The following is an 11,202-nucleotide window of genomic DNA, read 5'->3' as shown; positions in this document are numbered from 1 at the left end:
TGAGATCACCCCACAAGGAACCATTCATGTGGAAACTCTTGATGGAGTTGAAACCATTGGATTCCTCAATGGGAGAAAATTTAAAAGACACTATGATCCTTTAAGCCAAGAGGAGCTGCGTGCCATCCATACAAAAAAGGCAGCCAAGGCACAAATAGAATTGAAGAAGATACAAGCTCAAGCTGAGGCTAAGGAGCGACAACAACGTATAAGACGAAAACGAGAGGCTAACCTTGGAGTCACACATGCATTCCACATTGCAATCGACGAGGATTGGTTGGAATCTGACACACCTCTACGATACCTTATTGAGCTAAACATCACCTATGGAAAAGTGCTATATAACACCTTATTGGACAGGGGTGCTAGATATAATCTGCTATCATATGGGGTGTGGTGTCAATTAGGGAAGCTACCTCTATCTCAGAGTATTATCCAAGTCAAGGGTGTCAACAAGAAAAAAAATTTGGTTTTTGGAATCTGACACACTTCTGTCAGTTATGACAATGGGGTTGTAGCTCAAGACTTTTTGGTCATGCCTGTTGGAACTATAGAGGGTAATATAAATCTAGGACGAACGTGGATGATAGCCACCAAATGCACTATTGATTGGGGGACAGGGGGTGTCACAACACAGAAACCAACTCTTAGCCCTGCCACTCAAGCCACACTCCCTGAGATATTGCCTCTTAAGATAAAATCCAAAACATTGCATGTCCAAGAGGTTGAACCATATGTCCCCATAGCCCAAGTCTCTAGAGCTTCAACTGATGTAGCTGAAATAAAGCTTGAGACACACAAGACCCATCCCAATATAACAAGCAAAACATACAAGTGGGTCCCTAAAGCTTCTATAGCGACCACAACCAGTGCTAAAAGACATGAGCCTAGTAATAGACGTCCCATTCCCGAAGAAATGTTGCATTGGATTCCTAAAAAACTATTGGAAGCCCAAGGTTACTATGAAGGAAATGATCAAATATGGGTGCCAAAACATAAATTGTGCTCTTATTTGTCACCGAGCCCATGTGAGCTCAATTTTGTGGCTCCAAAACGAATTGAAGATCGCGGAAAGGAAAAAATCACGGAATGTTACACACCTGCTCCAGAGCTAGTTTGGGTACCAAAGAAAGAATGATTTGTTCCGCCTAGCTCAGGAACATGGAAATCAAATGAAGATTCTTGCTCTTCATGTAGTTCCTATACGGAAATAGAAGCTTCCACATAACCTCCACCTACCATTGTACATATCCATACAAGAAAGAAAGAGTTTCCACCTCCCGTTGTAAGTTCACCACCTACAACAATGTTGCAAATAAAATCATGGGAGAGTACCTTACCACCCTTGCAACTAGATGAAACAGATAGAGCGGTCGAAAACTATTGATTAAATCCTTCACCTATAACAACTTGGAACAACTGGTTTCAAAGGGTGACGACATCATTTCAAACGGTATGATCTACCCAAGGAAGGGGGGAGTATTTGCTTACATCCATCATTCACTTGCTTCCCTCTCAACCTTTCTCCCTTACCTCTTAATCTCCAATCTTAGGGAATGTATATATAAAGCCTTATACTCACAAAAACAAAATAAAAAAGTAAAAGAGAAAGAACCATAACACAAAATCATAAAAACACATTATGCACAAGAACACGACCCTTGTAATATTTGCACTCTAACCATCATCTATTTGCATGTACAGATATGGCTAGTACGCTAGAGTCATCCAATCCTGCCTTGCGTGAGAGGTACCGTTGTTACTTTTCACAATTGTTTCACATGGTCTTTCCGGTGCTTGCATGTGAATGGAATTTGGTAGGTACGCTAGCATGTGAGAGGAATTTCGAGGAGTTAGAATGGCTGATACGTCTCTTGACCACGTCTGATCCATACTTAGTAGAGAGCGTTTCTCCCATTGCACAAGCCTACCCTTTTGACCAAGATGACCATAGGCGTCTAGTGACCTTCTTAGTAAACATGGGTACCTATGATGAAGAAGAAGATTTACATGACTACACGGATGGCACATATGGTCTCATGGATGATGAATTTGTTTATCTCGACGACGAGGATAGGGGTTTAGCCTTAGGGTTTCCCCCCAATCTGTACAATATCCTATTCCCTTGACTCTCTAGGGGGAGTGCAAATAATTAGGTTAGGGTTCCTTATGTTTTTTTTGTTGTGTTTAATAAGTGTTGCTACCTTTTCCCACTGATGTGCCTCGTGGAGGTATTCCTTGTGTTTTCTAGCGTGTACAGGAGCGTGTTGCTGTTGTTAGGATTTGGACCTTCATGGAATCTTTATCTCGACTCACTCTTCAAATCAGGCGCGACCATCAACACAAACAGGTGTTTCTTGTCCATTAGCATTGCCCCTTACCTTTTTTGCATCTATGATTATCTGCTTTGATTGTGATTGGTAGCATAATATCCAACACATTTTCTTAGTATCAATTATTTAATTCAATGTCATTTTTTGTCATAATCACTTATCTAGGTTTAAACATCAAGCAAGTCCGACTAAGCTAGTTTGACCAAGTTAGGTGTTAGGAATCTTTTCTTAATACCATGGGGAATGCCTTCCTAATAATCAATGGTTACTTAGGTTCTTAATCCGATTTAGGCAGCATTGTGTGAAATGTACTAGGGCTTTCTAGTGGGCTTAGTCCCTATTGACCTTTAGCTTGAGTATTATAAAGGGAGTTTACTAGTGTGATGAGCCTGGGGAGGTGTAACAGTGTTATATGACCCCCCAAAAGTTACAAAATTAAAATGCTGAAAACGAACAAACAAAAACAAATCAAAGTGCCACAATGTAAAATCTTAACCTGGAAGAGAAATCTCAGCTTGATTTGGTTCTTCACTCACATGTATCACCTATGGTACTAGAGCCCTAGAGGTTCCCAGTGTGGGCTCTTTTCCTTGAAAAGCAAAAAACCCAAGGCATACAAAATAAGCACACACATCAAAATTGAATCACTGTGAAAAGACTTTGGGGGGTCAAAGAAAAAGTAATCAGTCAGGCGATGATTTCGTGAGAAATTCCTTTTATCGTAGCTTAACTACAAGGTCTTCTAGGTATAGCCTCTAGTCAGCCCTCGAACATGAAATACTTGGCTCTCGCGATTAAACAACTTAATTGACCAGAGAAAATAAAAAAGCTTACCCATGGTATTAATAGTTGATCTCTAGTGCCTTTCGACCGCTAAATTAGCGACCCCAGACTTGTTTAATTTTTTACCTTTACATCTGTTTATGCATTTGATTATATTGCAATTTAATCTTTATTGATGACAAATGGGTTAAAATTCTGTTACCAATCACATTGTCTGCCTATAAATACATATGCTTTTTAATTCTATATGAGAATGCAATTACTGTGACAATGTTGTTTGATTTTGCAGTGACTGAAGAAGGCTAAGGACATTCATCTCAAATGCTCTTCCACCTCGACAAATGTGCTTCAACTCAATAGCTTCCGAGGACGGAATCTACATCAGGAAGGGGGGCATGTTAACCCTCACGGCTCACGGACACCATATCACCTACGACAGACGTTGTATTATTTACTTGGTAGAGTCAGGTACCGGGCTTGTCGGTCCAATAGGAAAAGGGTAAGAATGATCGCTGATGAGAGACTCACTCTAACTGGAACATTCAAGGGATTAGTTGGCTAAGCATGGGCGCCCAAGTGTGAATGGTGTGAGCTCATATAAAAGTCAACTAAACCTAAAATTCACTCATTCTCTCATTTGTGCAATTGAAGAGTGCTCTTGCTCCATCTCCATCTTCTTCTTCTTCATCTCCTTGTGTGTATGTGTATGCGTGAGAGAGAGAGAGAGAGAGGGAGAGGGAGAGTGTGTGCGCAATCGAGCATTGCAGCGGCACGACAACGGCGAGGAAGTTGAGCGCGGCGTAGCGGCGTCTCCCTCTTCTTCGCAATGAGGAATCCTCCACGAAAGCAACGTAGAGCGGTGAGTGACACACCAACGCCATCTTTGAGATTACTAGTTTAGGCTTGCTGTGTGCTTGAAGCCATTTGTGGCTCGCACACGGTGTATCGGCAAGTTACTTGCATTGACACGTGCGACATACACGCACATAGCAAAACAATGCTAGGTTTGCATACAAGTAAAAAAGAAATGGTTGCTACCCTTAGCATCCAAAATCATGAAGAACAAGTAAAGTTTCAGTTAAAGCCTTCAAAATACATGCATGCAGATGTCAATTGACCACAAGCCAACTGCAACTACACCAGACCTCCATGAAGATCTCAAGAACTCGCCAAAACCTAGAGCAAAACAAAGTCAACAATGGAGATACAAAGGTCATCAAGAAATTTGGATTCCTAAGTCTTCCAATGCTCCTAGTCAAAAGCCAAATGACGAAAGTGAACAGAGGCCTACAACAACATCAAAGACTACTATAAACAGGCCAACTGGAGAATCAAACAAATAACCAAGTCTTCATAGTCAAAGAAGGACAACCCAACCAACGAGAATGCAGATTCAAAGATGAGAAAACAGGTATGGCAAAGAAACCTTTAATGCCAACTTGGTCCTTCACTAATCCTCTTTTTGACGATTCAACCTTACTTTTACCTGAAGAACTGTTTGTAGTAAGCACAAGAATGTAAAAAGTCAAGTTGCCAGGGTGCAAAAAACACTCTTTGGCATAGTCAGAGTCAGGCTGCTGAGCCATAAAATGAGCAAAGCATTGATCCCAAAGCTTTAAGTCATATTAAGCTCTGTGCTAAGAGTCGTAGTTATTAGGCTTACACTCAAGCTAGAAGAGATTGAGAATATCTAAGTCGTGCTGCTCATGCTGGATGTGGATGAGCATAAGAGTCAAAGTGTATTAACTTACAATTGGTGGAATGTCAGTAGAGTTCAACAATCACGCATAGTGCACAATAAGATGAGAGCACATATCCTCGTCAACGAAAATCATTCTTAAAGGGGTGCCAACTTGCAAAGCCATGTCATAAGCTTTTATAGCTACACCATTTTTCTGAAGAACCCCTCAAAATATTTCTTGCATAGCAAATTGTTTTCTATGCATTTTGTGTATGCATAAATAGGATGTCCCATCATTGGACATATGCATTAGACACTCTTTTTTGCTTCCATCTATGCACCTTGAGTGGACTACAACAGGCAAATGAATGTTCCATCATTCTACCCTTTCATATGTGCTACCTTTTTAATTCCATATCTATCAGCAAATAATCCCTTGAGTACTATATTAATATTTCCAATGCTAATAAGTATCCCAATAATGCACTTATCCCAAAGCCACTTTTTCCCCACTGGGTCTTTTCCATTTGGTCATCCAGGTTTTAGACCTAATTAAGAACCTCATCATTCTACTTCCCTTGTTGTACATACTTTTCACAAATAAACAACAGCCTCCTCATTATGCTATTACAACGGACAAATGCGACATCAACTCTCACATCAGACCCATTCGGACCAAGAAGATGCTGCAGCAAATTGAACCTCATTAACAAATTCAACGACAAATGAAGATGATCAGCCCATCAACAACCAATCAAAACCTTCCACAGCCTCCATGGGCACTGTTGAAGAGGACGGACACTAAAATCGGAAGGGGGGAATGTTAACTAAATCAAAGTCAATTAACACGAGCTGCTAAAGACCGAAGACATACGGATGCACATCAAAGATTAACTTGAATAAGCAGTAAAGATTGGAGTTACACAATTTTCACATTTTCCTAAAATGGTCATGTATTGTAGATTCCCGATGTATTTCAAGACATTGTAATATTTTAATGTTTTACGGGGTCAATGGGAGTTCCAAGCTGTAAAGAAAAGGTCAATTAGTGTGCCTAGGTTTCAGATTCAGTAAATGGTAGAGCCCTAAAGGCCTTGGGTGCCTGAACATTGCATATTTTTACCCTAGGTATATAAGGCGGTGTGTAAAAGAAATTAGGGTTCTCAAGCTCATTTGTTGAGAGCACTCTTTGGTGAGAGCTCTTGAACTGTGTCGCTATGGAGTCCTTGAGCTTCTCCTTGCTCATGTGCCTTGGTTAACACTAATCAATGCTTAATTCTCTTTCACTATGCCTCTCTCATGATTCTTGTGATTGCTAATGATGCTTTGATTAGCTAGATCGTAACTTATTAGTGGTTAATCCCTCTCTAGTCTTGTGTGATTGACTTCTCTTGCTTGTGTGTGCATGTAGGTTTGATTGGAGTGTGGCGCTCGATAGATCTATGTGTGTGTGCTTGCGATTAGTGTGTTGCATGATAGGATTAGTGTTGTGTGCATCTTGCAATCATTAGTGTGTGTGATTGGGTTGATTGGAGGCAAAGGGAAGTGGATGTGGAGATTTACCATCATTGTGTCTTAGCTCCTTCATAGTCCAAGAAGCTCACCTCATAAAGTTACTATTCGTGTTGCCATGATTAGCTCACTAATCGTGTGAGTGGTTCCATGCCATAGCCGGGTAGCTCATCCCTCCGGATTGATAATTTTGTTGTTCATTGGAGCTATCCAACGATGGAAACCCCCCACACCCTCTGAACATTGACATGTAGTCAAGAAATCAATCTATTTCAAAGTTTCTCTACATATATAGGTGGCGGGCACCACATATAATTCATCCACATGAGCCTACACTTGACTATTAGCCAATTGATCACCCTTCACCACAAGCTTGGAAATACAAAAATCCACACACTACTTTAAGCTCAGATGGAGGTTCAATACTCTACCTCATTTTTTGTGTAAACATCCTGTAAATCATAAGCCTTGGATAAGATTATCTTACCTTGTGGATCTTGTATCACCCTATATCACCACTCCTACGCCTCCTTTTTGTATGACACTTTTGTAAGCATTGTGATCCACATGGTAAAATCTTGTTCCAATTCTAGTTCTTCATAAACTTCTTTATTCACCACCCTTGGATACACTAGTAAGTATGCCTCCTTGCCAGCCAAAATGTTGATGAGATGAGACCGACTCGTGTGGTCAATCTTGAATTCAAAGTTGAACTCTTGTAACTCTACTAGCCACTTTCTGATATGTCTTCTTGGATTTAGATAGAGCACCACTTCAAGAAATAGATTGTAAGATGTGAGAAAATAGAACCTCGGGGAGTGCACTATGTGTTGGGATAGGCCTGTCCTTCTGTAACCATGGGAAACACATCCACACTTGTATAGCTTAGTGTTTGGCATTTGGCCTACATGCTGTATGGCTATGTGTAAGCTAAGTAGAAAGGGAGGTGCTCTAGTCGGATATCTACTCCAGGCTTTGGCAAGTGAAGTGGTGGCCAAGTTTTTTGGCACAGTGTGCACTTGGTCCTATATGTGTTGACCACTTGGCTAAATCTAGGACCATAAGGCCAAACCTTTGGCACCTTAAATATAGTATGGGACATAATCTAGAAGTGCTATAGTAAATTAGTAGTATAGTTAATATGTTAAATATTTGTATTATATTTGAGTATATGCTAAAAATAATTTATGTTCAAAATTTCACTAATGAAGAATGTTCCCATTTAGCACTCCAGATGCGGGGTCTTAGGGCAATGCCACAATGGGGTGCATCCAGCTAGGCAACGCTTCCATGTGAGGTTTGGGGGTAGCGCTCTTGATGCACATATTTTTATGCTATGGTGTGCACTTTAATGTAACACCTTTTGAGTCAAAATCACGAGTATACTCTCTCTCTCTCTCTCTAACTATGTAAGCTATGTCTGCACACACACACAGACCTCCTTGAGCACACACACACACACACACACACACACACACACACACACACACACACACACACACACACACACACACTCATCATCAACTGGTATCAATGTAAGGTAATAGCGCTGGTCAAAACATTGAAGTACCTCTTGCAACACCTCGTCATCGGCATTTCAGCTGGTTGATTGAGCTGGGCAGAGCGACCATGGTCTTGATTAAAAACTAGAAACAAAAGTGAATATTGTCAAGGAGAGGTAGAAGAAACAGAGGGGTCCTACTGCTGCAGACTGGTAGGTGCGGGATCCGCATTTGAAACAGGGGACACCGAGGTAGCCATTCACATAGTACTTTAATAACAAAACTTGGATGCAGCCTGTCAAATTTCGATCACTATGTTTAGAGCTTGTGAGTGTTTGGCCGGTCGAATGTAGGCACTAGGCAGGAACACAAGAAGCAGAGGACAACGTGGTGTTGACACTGCAGCAGGTCAACACACACACACACACACACACACACACACACACACACACACACACACACACACACACACACACACACACACACACACATACACGTGCACGTGCACGTGCACACACACACACACACACGAAGGTGTGTGGTGGAAACACGTGGGTGCGTGTATGACACACACACACACACACACACACACACACACACACACCCAACCCGCGGATAGCGACTCCCACCTACCGGCAGTATTGATTCAATTATTGCAGGCTTTATTTATCTATAATCAAATTTTCACTTTGAATGATTAAATTCCTCTTGGCACCTTTTCCCATGGCCGCGCCAAGCAGGCTTCGAGTGATACTAGTTCATAGTCGCAATTTAGTTTATTCACGGCTACATGCTGTGTATGTCAAGTGATGCTCGGTCATGCCCCACATCCTTTTAAATGGACGCTTACATTGTAAAGGGAGTAGACACTGAGGAAAGCTTTTCCATGCATGGGAACCCCCCATATATTTTTGCCCTTTTATCAAAATATTTCCCATTATATAAGTTACTTTTGATTTTTTCTTCCTTTTTCACAAACGTTTTAGCCTTTATTAAATAAATAATACTTATGCTAATCAATCATGATGTAGCATAATAAGTAAGCTTTCTTTGTTGATCTCTCTTTTGACCTTAAAAATATTAAATATATATATTCTAGTATTTTCTAATATATTTTTTTCATGTATGTATATTATTCCACTCTACCAAATATTTTATTCCCTAGATTTCATTTTCAAACCTCAACCCCACTTTCAAATTTCAATAATACCTCCATCTAGATGATTGCCAATCTTTTCAACACTCTAGGTCATGTTTTTATACACATGAAGGAGCTTACACTTGAGGGCAAGAGAGAAGTCCACTCAAAGGGGACCACCAAAAGACTTTTGCAGCCACAAATAATACATTATTTGGCTGAATTTTTTAAGTAAAGAAGAACCCCGAATCTGAAGGAGCGTTCAACATGAAAGATGTAGCTCGTGATCTCAACTTTTAGCTCAATTTTTTAAAGAATTTTTGGAGTTATGAACACGGAGATATGATTTTTGTAGTGGACCCCAGTTTTCTCATGTAATGGTGACACAGGCCATCCCCACTTTTCTTCCTTCTAGAATGGCTATGGTTCTACAAGTCTTCAAGCATGATTACAAGAGACAAGGCTCTTTTAATGAGGTCTTGGCTAGTCTAGAGTAATTCTATCACCATTTTTGGAGGATCCATCCTCATCAACAAATATCCACCTTCGACAACCTCTCTTATAATTTTCTTACCTCTCTCTTCTCTCCCTAATAAGCTTATGTCTATCCAAAGCTAGACTATTGTAAATATTTCCTATCCTCTACATCCTACCGACATTCTCTCTTCTTCTCTCTCTATTGACTCTGGTATTTTAAATAATGAGGAGACAAGATGGGAGCCACAGTCACATGCACCCCATTTTCCTAGTCACCAAAGTGGAACACTCACCTCAAATAGAAATATTGCTAAATCCTTCCCTCCTTCCCTATATAAGGAGGCCATGAGAGCTCACTTGGGGAGGGAGAACACACACACACACACACAGACACACCTATCCATACACACTCTTGTGCTACATGCTTGTAGCATGAACCCTAATCACATAGTCACAACACCATCATCATCACCATCACCATGCACAAAATATGAGCACCACACCTCCACACCACTTGTAATTAAGGGTTGAAGGCACAATTTCAAGAAGAAGAAGGGTGGACACACTCATGATATTCCTCGCCATCAACTCCCATCTCTCTATTATGCCTCCTACGATCTTGTCCCCTTCTCATTTTCCTGCCATACGCTACCTATTGTATTCATCTTTTGCAAGCAATCAACACACTCCATCTTGGTGCCATACTTTGTGTCACTTTGGATACATCTCATTGTGAGTATGGTATATGCTTGTTCCTTGCCTTTTTTTTCTGCTTATGTAAAGGTGTGCGGATTCGCCACCATACACACACAATCTCTCTCTCCCTCTCATATTCCTATCATCTTGCTACTTCCATCTTGAGGTGTGCGGATTCGCCAGCTCTTGTATGATAAGTGAGCATACTCGCAAGTTTCCCCTACCTCATTATCTTCCTTACTAACATGCACGAGTAGCAAGCCCATTCTCACTCATTCACCACTCCTCTCACCTTAATCTCCGACCACCCCATTCCACATTTGGGCGTGGATCTTGAAATTGTTTTCCATGGCATGCTTCATTGTGTATATGTATGCGTCCTAGCCGCATATCTTGCTAGGTGGTGCCCCTATTGTGTATTCCCCATGATGAGGCCATTGTGCATAGTCTTGGTGTAGAGGCCACCGGGTCTATTTTTTCACTTCCGCCTCTCATTTGGTGCCCCTATGGAGGAGGGCTCTTGAAACCCTTCAGTTTACAAGACTGAAAACCCTAAACTATTGTGAATGGATGAATGAGTATGAAGGATTTTCTAACTGGACGACAGAAGAAGAAGAGCTCCAAGCACAACTAGACGAACTCCGCATCTCCATCAAAGCTCGAGTGCCAGGCATAACGGTAATCGATTTGAAGTGGGAGAGTCAACCAACGCGCCAAACCCAGTGGATATACATAGGCCAAGTGCCAAGAAGAAGAAGGAGGAGGTGGAAACCATGTCCGCAACCTACAACCAACCAACAACAACAAAATGGAAGGAGCTCTGCACAATAGAGAATCAACACTATTCTACTTTGAGAATCGGGTAACTCAAGTCACCGAGGTAATTATCATAGTCAGTTTTCAAGTCGCACCTGATGCTGCAGCACAGATAACAGAAGCATTGGCTCACACTCTCACTAGAGAAACTGGGGATCTACTGAGTTTGTTTCAGGAAAGAACACCACCCTCTCCTACAAGCTTGGACAGTGACTAAGCACCTCTAAGCTTCACATGAATCAGGACAACCTACCTCAAGACAGA

The 11,202-nt window shown here is 41.2% G+C and overlaps 1 pseudogene; it reads left to right on the top strand.

The window, feature by feature from the left end:
• Positions 1-1,706: 1,706 nt before the first annotated feature.
• Positions 1,707-2,411, top strand: LOC147455092 (uncharacterized; annotated as a pseudogene).
• The last annotated feature ends 8,791 nt before the right edge of the window (positions 2,412-11,202 follow it).

Source organism: Adiantum capillus-veneris, chromosome 6, assembly GCF_014529385.1.
Source record: "Adiantum capillus-veneris isolate H3 chromosome 6, ASM1452938v2, whole genome shotgun sequence".
In the NCBI taxonomy this organism is placed as follows: Eukaryota; Viridiplantae; Streptophyta; class Polypodiopsida; order Polypodiales; family Pteridaceae; genus Adiantum; species Adiantum capillus-veneris.
Note: the sequence above shows the minus strand (reverse complement) of the source record. Positions and strands in the feature narration are given on the sequence as shown.